The 12,910-nt window shown below is 38.4% G+C and overlaps 2 non-coding genes across 2 annotated transcripts; one reads left to right on the top strand and one right to left on the bottom strand.

Moving 5' to 3' along the window:
* The first annotated feature begins 4,503 nt into the window (after window positions 1-4,503).
* Window positions 4,504-4,610, top strand: LOC127739842 (small nucleolar RNA R71). Its single transcript, XR_008000584.1, has one exon. It is a non-coding gene; the product is annotated as a small nucleolar RNA R71 (small nucleolar RNA).
* Window positions 4,611-11,894: 7,284 nt separating this feature from the next.
* LOC127740168 (small nucleolar RNA R71) lies at window positions 11,895-12,001 on the bottom strand. Its single transcript, XR_008000849.1, has one exon. It is a non-coding gene; the product is annotated as a small nucleolar RNA R71 (small nucleolar RNA).
* Between the last annotated feature and the right edge of the window lie 909 nt (window positions 12,002-12,910).

Raw genomic sequence — 12,910 nt, 5'->3', positions numbered from 1 at the left:
GGGGTGGTAGTGGCTTTAGTTCTACCTTTTGGTCTTGGCTTGAAGTTTGAATTTCCAGATGGTCCGGATGGGATAATGTGTTTGCTTCGCTTGGATCTTCATTTGTGTCTTCAATCATGTGCTTCTCATCTAACTTTGCAAGATACACCTCGGCCACAATATTGTGAATTGGGTCACACCGGAATAGAGAATGATTCTCCGATGGATGTTTCATTGCTTCTTCCAGGCTAAAACTCACGACTCTCCCATCTATTTCAAACGAGTAAGTTCCCGAGTAGGCATCTAACTTAAATCTAGAGGTCCTCAAAAATGGTCTCCCAAGTAGAATAGATGATGCCCTCTCGGACTCGCTTGATGGCATCTCAAGAACATAGAAATCAATCGGAAACACCAACCCTTTTATATTTACCAGTACATCTTCCGCAACACCTGTCACAGTTATTATGCTTTTGTCTGCTAAAACAAATCTTGTCGTTGACCTCTTCAATGGTGGTAGCCTCAATATATGGTAGACGGAGAGGGGCATAATGCTAACATATGCACCGAGATCACACATAGAATCTAGAAATTGTACCCCATTCACAGTGCAAGTGACCATGCACGGGCCCGGATCATCACACTTCTCGGGCAATGCTCCCATTAAAGCGGAAATAGAACTCCCCAATGGAATAGTCTCTAACTCAAGAATTCTATCCTTGTTCATGCATGAATCCTTAAGGAATTTTGCATATTTAGGTACTTGATGGATAGCATCAAAGAGGGGGATGGTTACCTCAACTTTCTTGAACATTTCTATCATTTTGGGGTCAAGTTCCATGCGCTTCCTAGCTTTCTTTGCAAGTGTCAGAAATGGGATTGGTTGTGCAATTTCTTCTTCCACGGCTCCCTTATTCTTGGGGACCTCACTTGTTGTTTGAGTATTTTCATTCTCAACTATGACTTGTGTTTCCTCCTCTTCTTCTATTTCTTCTATCTCGATTTCTTCCTCCTCTTCAGTGATTATGATCGGACTTGGGTCCTTTGCCTTCTTCCCTTTTAATTGAGTCCCGGATCTCAAGGTAATGGCATTAATGCAGCCCTTGGGATTGGGTTGAGGTTGAGAGGGAATGGCACTAGGATTTGGGGCGTGAAGAGTAGAATTGGAGGGTGGGTCTATGCATGCAAGAAGAGCTTGTAGTGTAGATGTAAGACCGGTAAGGCCGGAAGCAAGTGTGGTTTGGAGCTCTTTTTGGCCTTAGAGGATAGTCCGAAGTGTATCATCTTGATTGGGAGAAGTGGAAGGGTATGTGATTTGAGGGGCTTGTGATTGGTTGGGTGGTGGTCGTTGATGTGATGGTTGATAGGTTCGGTAATTCCTTCCTTGATTTTTTTGGATGTATGATTAGTTTTGGGGGTATGGTCAGTTTTGTGAGTTGTTGTTGTTCCATCTTTGGTTGCCTCCATTGTTGTTGTTGTCCCTACTTCCTTGTTGGTGATTGTCCCTCCAATTTTGATTATAATTGCCACCCCCTTGAATGTAGCGTCCTCCTTGTTGGGGATACCCTTGATTGAAATTACCGCCTTGTTGGTAGTACCCTTGATTCGGGCAGTCATAGAAGTTGTGGGTAGCTGCCAAGGTGTTATCTTCTTGAAGACTTGGGCACTCATCCGTGTAGTGGGAGTAGTAAGAACAAATGCCACACACTTTTTGGGGGACCAATTGTTGACTATATTGTTGAGGGGATGGTGGAGGTTGTTGTTGGTAAGGTTGTTGTTGATAAGGTTGTTGTTGACCCAATTGGAGTTGCTTTAGGATGTTTGTCATTTCGCCCAAGGATTTGGCTAGAGTGGTGGTCTCGCTACTAGAGGATACTTCTTTCACAGTTTTTGGGTGGTTGACTCTTCGTCTAGCATGTTAATTGGACTCTGCCAAGTCACTAATGAGTTGACATGCTTCCTCCACCGTCTTGTATTTAGACGAAGAACCATTGCTAGAGGAATCCAAGAGAGTCATATCTTGTTCTCGCATCCCTTGGCATATGTAACCGAGCAACACTTGAGCGTCAATCATGTGGTTAGGGCATGCGTCAAGAAGTTTGCGAAACCGTTCCCAATACTCGCATAGGGGTTCCGTTTCGCCTTGCACAATGCATGAGATATCCTTCCTTAGCTTGTCCATCTTTTTCGGGGGCAAGAATTTTTCTAAGAACCCTCTTCTAAGCAAGTCCCAATCGGAGATAACCTCACTAGGTAGAGTGTAGAACCATTCTTTAGCTTTATCTTCAAGAGAGAAGGGAAAAGCAAACAACCATAAAGCAACTTCATCGGATCCTTCCCGTCTAGTTGTTGAGCATATACGATGAAAATATTTGAGGTGTCGAATAGGATCTTGTATAGGAAGTCCATGGAACCTAGGTAGGAGGTGAATCAAAGCGGTATTGGGTTCAAAATTTGCGTTCAAGTTGGGATGAAGCATATGAACGGGTTGAAGAACATAATCCAGTGCACCCGCTTCCTTGAGAGTAACTCTCCTCGGAGCGGCCATGGTGTTGGTACCTAGATCAAAAGAAGAATTGTTAGTAGTATTAACGGAGGGATAGTTAGTGCCTTCTTCGAATGACGGTTCGAAATTCACTTCGGGTACAGATCAAATGGGACTAAGCTTGGATTTGGTTGGGAACGCGTCATGCAATGAAGGAGAAGTAAAGCTCATGGTAATAAGTGGGATTAGTCAATCAAACAAAGAATCAAGAGAAAATGCAACTATGTATATATACACATATTTACACTAAGCAATAACATGGCACACATAAGCAAGTCCCCGGTAACGGCGCCATTTTGATGATCGAAATTTTGTATGTTGATATAGAATTTAATAGTGTATACAATCGTGAGTATAGTCTAATCGACACTCAAATCTCACATCAAACAATTCTACAATCTACAATCGAGAGTATTAATCTCCCATGTCGTCCTTCCTTGAAATTGCTAGAGAATGCATGTTATTGATTAGGAAGCTTTTGTTGTGATTTGTGAAGGTCGGTGTACTAATTCAAGCTAGCAAAAGTATACGACAAACAATCAATATTAAAGGGCTTGGCCTACGGTTAGCATTAGAAATTCTATCACTATAGTTTCCTTTAATGATGATAACGATTAAGTCTTGCTCCACTTATTTGACCTCTAATTATAGAGGAGAGTCAAGGGAAAGTGACTAGCTTGAGTCACAAGTCCTATCTTCACCCTAAGGGAATCTAGCTTTAGTGCATTCCAAGCCAATTAGCAATCCTTAATTCTCAATCAACAATTGACATCCACTATTCAAATTTTCCTAACGGTTCAAACCTTAAGCCAAGTGAAAAACTTTTACTCCATAACTAGTGTTGGCATTTTATCAAACATTTGGTGAGCATTCATAAGAGGCATTATGGAATTGGAATGAAAAATTGAAATGAAGAGATCTAAATCACACAATTATCTACAATTGAACAATTACAAGTAATGGACATGAAAGTACCTCAATTCACTAGTTCCAAATCCAAGTAACAAAGGCAAAGCTAGATATAAAGTGAGAGGATCATAGAACACTAATTGAGAATATGAGAAGAGTAGATCTACTAATTGCATCAAAATAAAAGTGTATTACAATGGATCTCACCAAGAAAAATCAAAGGAGAATTGTAGTGGAGAATGTGTAGAATGAAATCTTAGAGAGAGGTTGAAGGTTCTCTCTCTACCCAAAATGTAATCAACTCTAAGAAAATATCTAAGAACACGTAAAATGAGTCAAAAGCCCCTTAACCCTTCAATCTTTGGCCTTCTTAAGCTTTTCCCGCCAAAGCTCTTCCCCAAAATAGGGTCTCTAACTGCCTCCACGCTCTGGTCACGTGTTCTCTTAAAAAATCATGTGTGACTATCGGCGCGTACGCGCACAGCACGCGCACGCGCCCCTGGGGCAATTGTAATTCGCGTGCAGGCGTAATCTGTGCGTACGCATCCCTGAGGATCATGACTTAGCCGCTAAATGCGCCAGCTTACAGTTTGGCTCCTAGCTTTGGCTCTGGTGGCGTAAATCTACACGGACGCGCCCTATGCGTGCACGCATTGATGCTGAAGTTCCAAAGCTCAATTTCCCATGCTTCTTTACTTTGTACATGCTTCCCTTCTCTCCTCCAAGTCATTCTTGCCCTATAAACTCTGAAACTGCTTAACATACAGGTCTTGGCATCGAATGGCACTAGAGAAGGATTAGAAATATATCTAATTTAGTGCAAAAGAAGCATGTTTTCATCCATGAGGCAGAATTGGGAAAGGAACACAAAGTCATGTATTTTCATATGAAAAGTGTGTAGAATCGTTGATAAAACCCTCAAAATCAATACAGGATAAACCCTAAAAATGGGGTTTATCAGTTTTGTAGGCATTTTCTTCAAGTGGAGAGATCTACCTGCATAGCTGTTCAATGAAATTTGGGACATCTAAGACAAGCCATTACAGAACATGCCTATGATGGACCACTCTGAGAGCATGTCAAGAGGACATCTCTTGATCAGCTGCTTGTATCTTTCCCAAGCTTCATAGAGGGATTCACCTTCTCTTTGTATAAAGGTTTGAACTTCCACTCTAATCTTGCTCATCTTTTGAGGGGGAAAGAACTTAGCAAGGAAAGCATTAACTAGCTTTTCCCAAGAGTCAAGACTCTCTCTAGGTTGGGCATCCAACCAGAACTTATCTTTGTTTCTTAAAGCAAAAGGAAAGAGCATAAGCTTGTAGACTTCAGGATTATCTTCCAGTGGAAGTCCATGGAATTTGCTGTTCTGTTGCGAAAAAGAGACTAACTGAGGCTTAAGCTCAAGTTGTTAGCTCCAATGGCAGGTACAGCAATGCTTATGCCATAAAAGTCAGAGGTAGGGTAGTCACCAAGGACCTTTCTAGGTTCCTCTTGAGGTTCGGCCATATCCTCTGTTTCTTGTTCAAAATTTTTTGAAAGGTCTCTTTTGGAGTGTTGTGTTTTAGCTTGCTGTAAACACCTCCTCAGAGTCTTTTCAGGTTCAGGATCAGGAGTCAATAGGGGTTCTTTATTTCTGTTCTTGGTCATAAAAAGAAGCCAAAAAAGAAAAAAAAAGAAAGAGACTTCTAATAGGCAAGAAGCTCCTCCTTAAAGTCAGAATAAGAAGAAGGAAGAAGAAGATAAAAAATAAAAATAGAATTAAATAAAAGAAGTAGAAGATAAATACCTTAGATATAGCAGATAAGCATAAATAAAAGAAGATAGAAAAATAAATCACAAGGAAGCTTTTTGTGCCAATTGGCAAGAAGCTCCAAGTGAGATGTGAAGAAAAAAGGAAAGAAGATAAAGAATTGTAGGTAAAGAGTCGAAGGAAGTAGAGTTGAATGAATAAAGATGAGAGGAGAAAAAGTATAAATAGAAAAAGTAAATAACAATTAAAATATTTTTATTTTTTTATTTTATTAATTAATTAATTTTCCAAAAATTAAGTTAAATTAATTTAAAAAGATTTGAATTTTAATTGTTAAATTTTCAAAAATAGAGGAGGGAAGAGAAGAAGGAATTTTTGAAAATTAAGAGAGATGAGAGCTAGTTAGGTAGTTTTAAAAAAGAATAGAGAGAAGAAGAGAAATAGTTTTAGAAAATTAAGAAGAGGGAGTTAGTTAGGTGGTTTTAAAAAAGAAGAGAGAGAAAGAGAGAGATATTTTTGAAAATTTGAAAGGAAAAAGTTAGTTAGGAGGATTTGAAAAAGATGAGAGAGAAGATTAGATATCAATTAAGAAAAGATAAAAATAAAAATAAAAATGAAAATAAAAGATAAGATAAGAAAAGATTTGAAATTAAAATTTAAAATTAGAAAAAGATAAGATAGAAAATTAAAAAGATTTGAAAAGGATTGAATTTTAAAATTGGAGGTTTGAAAAGATAAGATAAGAAACTAAAAAGATTTGAAAAATATTTTAAAAAGATAAGATTTTGAAATTTAATTCTGAAAAAGATTTGATTAAAAAATTTGAATTTTGAAAAAGATAAGATAAGATTCTTAAATTTTGAAGAAGATATGATAAGATTTGAAAAAGATAAGATTTTTTGAAAAAAGATATGATTTTTATTTTTGAAAATTTTGATTTTTGAAAACATGACAACTAAGATATGATAAGATAAAATTTTAAAATTGAAATCTGAATTTTTTTAGGTAATTTTCGAAAATTTAGATAAAAAATAGTTAGAAAAGATATTTTTTATTTTTGTATTTTTTTATGAAAGAGAAAAACACACAAAAGGCAGAAGACTTAAAATTTTTAGATCTAGCACCCTTGTTTTTCGAAAATTTGGAGGGAAACACAAGGGGACACCAAACTTAAAAATTTTAAGATCTAAATAGATAAATGACTCAAGAACACTTTGAATAAACACAAGAACACAAAGAACAAAATTTAAAGGCTCAAAGAACTCAAGAACATAAAAAAGGACACCAAACTTAACATTTTCGAAAAACACAAGAAAATAAACAAGAAAACACCAAACATAAAAATTAAAATAAGATTTTAGACAAAGAAAATTATTTTTGAAAAAAATTTAGAAAGAAAGACTCAAAGGAGCAGTAGTTACCAAGAACATAAGCCAACGCTGTAACCAACTAAGTTAGAAATTTAAAATCTTTGAAAAACATTTTTAGGATTTTCAAAAAAATAGAAAGGAAAAATAAAATAAAAGACTCAACACGATCACAAGACTAAAAAAAGAACACAAATTAAACAAAGAAAAGAAAATATTTTTGAAAAAAAAAACATTTTAATTTTTCAAAAAATTTGAAGAAGAAAACAAAAAATTAAAAGACCCAAAAAATAAAAATTACTTGATCTAGCGAGCAAGACGATCCTTCAGTTTGAACACAGCCATGGCGATTGGCCGTGGCTACTCAATCTGACGAAGGGTGGAGCGCATAGCAGTCCATTGTCTTGGCGATCCTACTCAAAATGCCACAGACAAGGTCAAATCTTCTGGATCACAGAACGCTTCTTCTTTGGATTCTAGCCTATCGCACGGAGACACTAATCTCCCCGGAGATTGGCTGAACTGGTGTCTCGAGAAGACCCCAACGAAATCGTGGATTAACCATCTGAGAGATGTATAACCATAGCTGTTGGCTCGTGCTTTTCTTCCAGGTACTCACACGAACTTAAGTAGACGCATGTGTTTATCAGGCACATTCGTCTTAATGTGATGAATAGAGCCAATTTGTCAGATCCTCCTGTTCATCACGATGAAGATCGGGATATACATCTTAGAGATAGATCAAAGACAGATCGAAGAAGAAACAATGATACTTTTATTAATTCATAGGACACACCAGGGCTCCTCCCCTCAACCTAGGAGGTTTACAGACTCAAACTGAAAGTAAAAAAATAGAGAAAAACGAAATAATGGCAGACTTCCCTCCAAGAAGTGGAGGAAGGTGATGAAAAGTCCAAAGAACTCCGAATTACATAAACATAAACCCTTAGGTAGCGTTTGTTTTCAGGTACTGAGACAGAAACTGAGAGACTGAGACTCAGTATCGTGTTTGTTAGTTCAGAGACTGGTACTAAAATTTCTGTCTCTGTCTCCAAAATTTCAGTATTTCAGTACCTCCAAAAAGTAAGGACACAGGGGACTGAAATTTTTAGAGATAGAGACTGAAACTTTAATAATATTTTATACCTAAAATACTTTCATTTCAATCAATTAATTCCAATTTTACCCTTTGTGCAAATTAAATTAGAGTTCCATTCTTGTTTCAATTTCTGTCTCCCATTTTGCACCAAACAGAATACTGATATTTGTTTCAATCCCTGTCTCTTAGTCTCTGTCTCTCAGTCTCAGTCGTTCTGTCTCTGTCTCTCCACCAAACGCTACCTAAATACTAAACAAATGACTAGTAAGGGTAAAACAGTCTCTTTAGTGCTAAAATCCACTTCTGAGGCCCACTTGGTGAGTGTTTGGGCTGAGCTTGATGAGATCCACGTGTATTGAGGTCTCTTGGGCATGGAACGCCAGCTAGCGGGTCCTCTTTGGGCCTTTGGACGCTGGGCTCTACTCTTTGGGAGATGGACGCATGGAAGGGAGCAGGAAGCTGGCGTTGGATGCCAATTTTAGACTATTATATATTGCTAGAAAGCTCTGGAAGTTAGCTTTCCATTGTCATTGAGAGACCTCGATTTGGACTTCTATAGCTCTAGAAAAACTCTTCCGAATGCAAGCAGGTCTGATTCAAACAGCATCTGCAGTGCTTTTTCTGTCTCTGAATCAGACTTCTGCTCCAGCTACTCAATTTCAGCCAGAAATTACCTGGAATTGCCCAAAAACACAAAAACTCATAATAGAATCCAAAGGTGTGAATTTAACACTAAAACCTATAAAACTTAATAAAAACTAAATAAAAATTACTAAAAATTATATGAAAATGATGTCAAAAAGCGTCTAAAATATCCCCTCATCAGGCTACCTCAGAAGTTTCCAGATCCTGGATGCTTTTCAATTCCTTGCACCATAGGCTCCATGACCTTTGATAAGGCTCTATGTGACCTAGGTTCAAGTATAAACCTCATGCCACTCTCTGTAATGGAGAAGTTGGGCATCCTTAAGGTACAAGCTGCAAATATCTCATTTGAGATGGCAAACAAGACAATGAAGAAGCCATATGGCTTAGTAGAGGATGTCTTGGTGAAAGTTGAAAACCCCTACATCCCGCAAACTTCATAGTCTTAAACATAGGAGAGGATGAGGATGACTTTGTTATCCTTGTAAGACCTTTTGATGCCAGGGCATCTTGGCGAGTTTCACTGACCTTTTCTTTACTGTTTTAGGGTAGTTTCATGCATTTTCTTAGTAAATAAGCAAGTTTTGGACAAAAATACACTTATACCTTGATTCAAGCAAACATTGTGAACTTTACATGGTTTCATGAGAATTATGCAGGAATTTAATGATAAGCATGTAAATAATGCATGATCTCATGCCTTGGAACAGAGCTTTGATGCACTTTAATTGCTTGATTTGAGGACAAAGGAAGCAAGGAAGAGCCATGTTAGTAGCCACGTTAATCTGATTAACGTGACCACTAACGTGGAATGGTAATAAGCTTGTAGCGTTAATGGAAAAAGTGATCGATAATAACGCCTTCGAAGCCATCATAGCCCACGTTAGTTGCCACGTTAATTACATTAACGTGGTAGCTAACGTAGAGGAGAAGGAGAGCTCCAACGTTAGTGATAAAAGTGAATATCACTAACGTTCCAAAAAGGCATATTTAGCCACGTTAAGAGTCACGTTAATCCAATTAACATGAACTCTAACATGGGAGGAGAAAGCAATCACCAACGTTAGTGACACTCACCTTTGTCACTAACGTTGGACTAAGCCAATAGAGCCCATGTTAGTGGTCACATTAAGACCACTAACGTGAAGAGTAATGTGGAGTAAGCATGATAGGCCAATGTTAGTGACACTCACCTTTGTCACTAACGTTGGAGATGGCAATCACCACCACGTTAGTGGTCACGTTAATTCAATCAACATGAGGCACTAACGTGGGAAGGAAGGGCGCTTGGAGCGTTAGTGACAAAGGTAAATGTCACTAACGCTCTCGAAGATTAGGCATGCCCATGTAAAGGGCCACGTTAGTTATACTAACGTGGATCACTAACGTGGGGAAAAGAGGCAAGGAGCAACGTTATTGGAAAATGTGAATGCCAATAACGTTTGCAAAGGACCAAGTGGTAACGTTATTGAAAAAGGTGAATGCCAATAACATTTGCGAAGGACCAAGAGGCAACGTTAGTGGTCACGTTAGTGCCACTAACGTTGAAGTTAACGTGGATCACTTTGGCTTGGAACGTTAGTGAAAAAAGTGATCGTCACTAACGTTCTCGAACCCACATTTTCACTTAACGTTAACACCCCTAACGTCCTAACTAACGTCCACCCATGCCTAACTCACACTTTTTCTGCAAGCAAAGCTGAGCCCACTGAAGATTTTAACTGCTTCAACTCAAGATCAAAGGCCCATATCCAAGACTTGAAGAACTGACTAGAAGATCAAGAAGAGTAGTATATATAGGAGTAGTTTTGAACTAGAGAGAAGCTTGGCAATTTGGAGAACTACACTCTGTATATTTACTTTTCTGCACTTTCTAGTTTGTTTTTGAATGTATTATTCTCTATCATTTTCCATTTCCAGAGCTAGGAACAACTAAACCCCTTTTTATTGGGTTAGGGAGCTCTGTTGTAATTTGATGGATCAATTATAGTTTTCATTGTTCTTCCTCTTTCTTTTCTCTTGATTTACTAGAAAACCTTCGATCTTAATTCAATTGGTTAGTTGTCTTGGAAAAGAAACTCTCCATAATTGGATCTTCTCTGAGCCTTGGAAAATGGGTGAAGAGATCATGCTAGAAATGCTTTCTCATGTTGGACCGAATTGGGGTTTGGACGGATATCGTGACATGTAATCCTCCCAACACTTTGATTTGGAAATACATGTGGTATAATCAGTGACCATAGTTCATCTCTTCCCATGAGTAATTAAATCAAGGAATTCGGCAATTGTTCAAGCTTAAAGAGATTGGGTTGCCAAGGAATTGGGATCCAATCACCTAAGATTGCCAAGGAGATCAATGAATGCATTGATTGAGGAAGAGATGAGAATGAACTTGATTCGGAGAATGCAACATCTCCTAAGCCCAATGAATCCCCCATTTCTAATCTTACCCATTCTCTTTACTTTCTGCCATTTATCTTTATGCTCATCTCCCCAATTCCCCATTTAAAATTCTGCAATTTACTTTCCCGCCATTTAATTTTGTACAATTCTCTACTCAATTTCTGTTTAGCTCAACTAGCACATTTTTCCAACTAAATTTGCTTGACCAATCAATCCCTGTGGGATTCGACCTCACTCTGTTGTGAGTTTTTACTTGACGATAATTCGGTATATTTGCCAATGAAAAATTTGTTGAGAGACAAGTTTTTGTGCATCAAGTTTATGGCGCCGTTGCCGGGGATTGATTTTGTATCGACAATGATTAAGTTGGAAGATCACTAGATTGAGCATTTTTCTTTTGCTTGTTTATTTTACCTAGTCATTTACTTCCAGTTTCAGTTACTTTCCTCCTTCATCCCCTCTCCCCTCTTTATTTTCTTTCTCTTTGTTGTTATTTACAATTTTGTTGACTAATCCACTAACTGTTTGATAAATTGCACCAGTCACACTAACAGCCACTCTAACAAGAATAATCTCTTCATTTTATTTCTTGCTGTGGGTTTTGTTAGTTGTATGACAGGGAGAAGAAGCGGAGCTTCAACTTCCTTTGATTCTGAACCTGAAAGGACCTTCCTTAGATTGAGGAGGGAAGCAAGAGGGAAAAGAGTTGTTGGTGCTGAGGAAGAGGAAGAGTACTTTGAAACAAACATGGAGGAGAACCTGGAAAACAACCATGAAGAAGAAGTTCACAACCATGCCAGAGAAGGCCCTGTGAATCATGCTGGGCAAGAGAGAAGAGTTTTAGGCTCTTACATCAATCCAAACCTAGAAAATTGTGGAAGTAGTATCCAAAAGCCAACCATACATGCCAATAACTTTGAATTAAAACCCCAGCTCATCACCCTTGTTCAGAAGAACTGTTCATTCGGAGGAAGTGCCTAAGAAGACTCCAATCAACATCTAACCATCTTCCAAAGAATATGTGACACTGTGAAGTCTAATGGTGTTCATCCGGATGTCTATAGACTGCTTTTGTTCCTTTTTTCACTCAGGGACAAAGCATCTAAATGGCTGGAATCTTTCTCGAAGGAGAGTTTAACAAACTGGGAAGATGTGGTGAACAAATTTTTGGCGAGATTCTACCCTCCTCAAAGAATCAACAGGTTGAGAGCTGAGGTACAAACCTTCAGGCAAGAAGATGGTGAAACTCTCTATGAAGCATGGGAGAGATTTAAGGACTTAACAAGAAGGTGCCCACCGAACATGTTCAATGAATGGGTTCAACTAAACATTTTCTATAAAGGTCTTTCTTATGAATCAAAAAAGGCCGAAGACCATTCATCAGGGGGTTCTCTATATAAGAAGAAAACCATTGAAGAAGCCATAGATGTCACTGAGACTGTAGCTGAGAATGACTACTTCTATGCTTCTGAAAGGAGCAACACTCGATGAGTGATGGAGCTGAACCACGTGGATGCACTGTTGGCTCAAAATAAGATGATCACCAAGCAGTTAGCTGATCTTACCAAGAAGGTGGAAGAGAACTAAGTTGCAGCAATCACCACTTCATCACCAGCCCAAGAAGGAGTGAATAGAGGAGAGGAAGATGACTTGGAACAAGCCAACTATGTTGGAAACCCACCCAGATAGACCCATGATCCATACTCCAAAACTTATAATTTTGGTTGGAGAAACCACCCTAATTTTGGGTAGGGAAACCAACAAGACCAAGGCCAAGACCAGAGACGCTACAACCACAATCCCAACAACAATGAAACTCACCAACATCCCTCACAGAGATCTGGTGCACGAAATTATGATTTATTCTTTTCACAACTCAAACAGTCCCCGGTAATGGCTCTAAAAACTTGATGCTCAATACCATGGTCTAAACATAATTTCACAACTTCACACAACTAACCAGCAAGTGCACTGGGTCGTCCAAGTAATAAACCTTACGCGAGTAAGGGTCGATCCCACGGAGATTGTTGGTATGAAGCAAGCTATGGTCACCTTGTAAATCTCAGTCAGGCAGATTCAAATGGTTATGGATGATATATGAATAAAACATAAAGATAAAGATAGAGATACTTATGTAATTCATTGGTGAGAATTTCAGATAAGCGTATGGAGATGCTTTGTCCCTTCCGTCTCTCTGCTTTCCTACTGTCTTCATC

This window comes from Arachis duranensis, chromosome 6 (assembly GCF_000817695.3).
Source record: "Arachis duranensis cultivar V14167 chromosome 6, aradu.V14167.gnm2.J7QH, whole genome shotgun sequence".
Classification (NCBI taxonomy): domain Eukaryota; kingdom Viridiplantae; phylum Streptophyta; class Magnoliopsida; order Fabales; family Fabaceae; genus Arachis; species Arachis duranensis.
The sequence above is the reverse complement of the archived record's forward strand: the minus strand, read 5'-3'. Positions and strand labels throughout refer to the sequence as shown.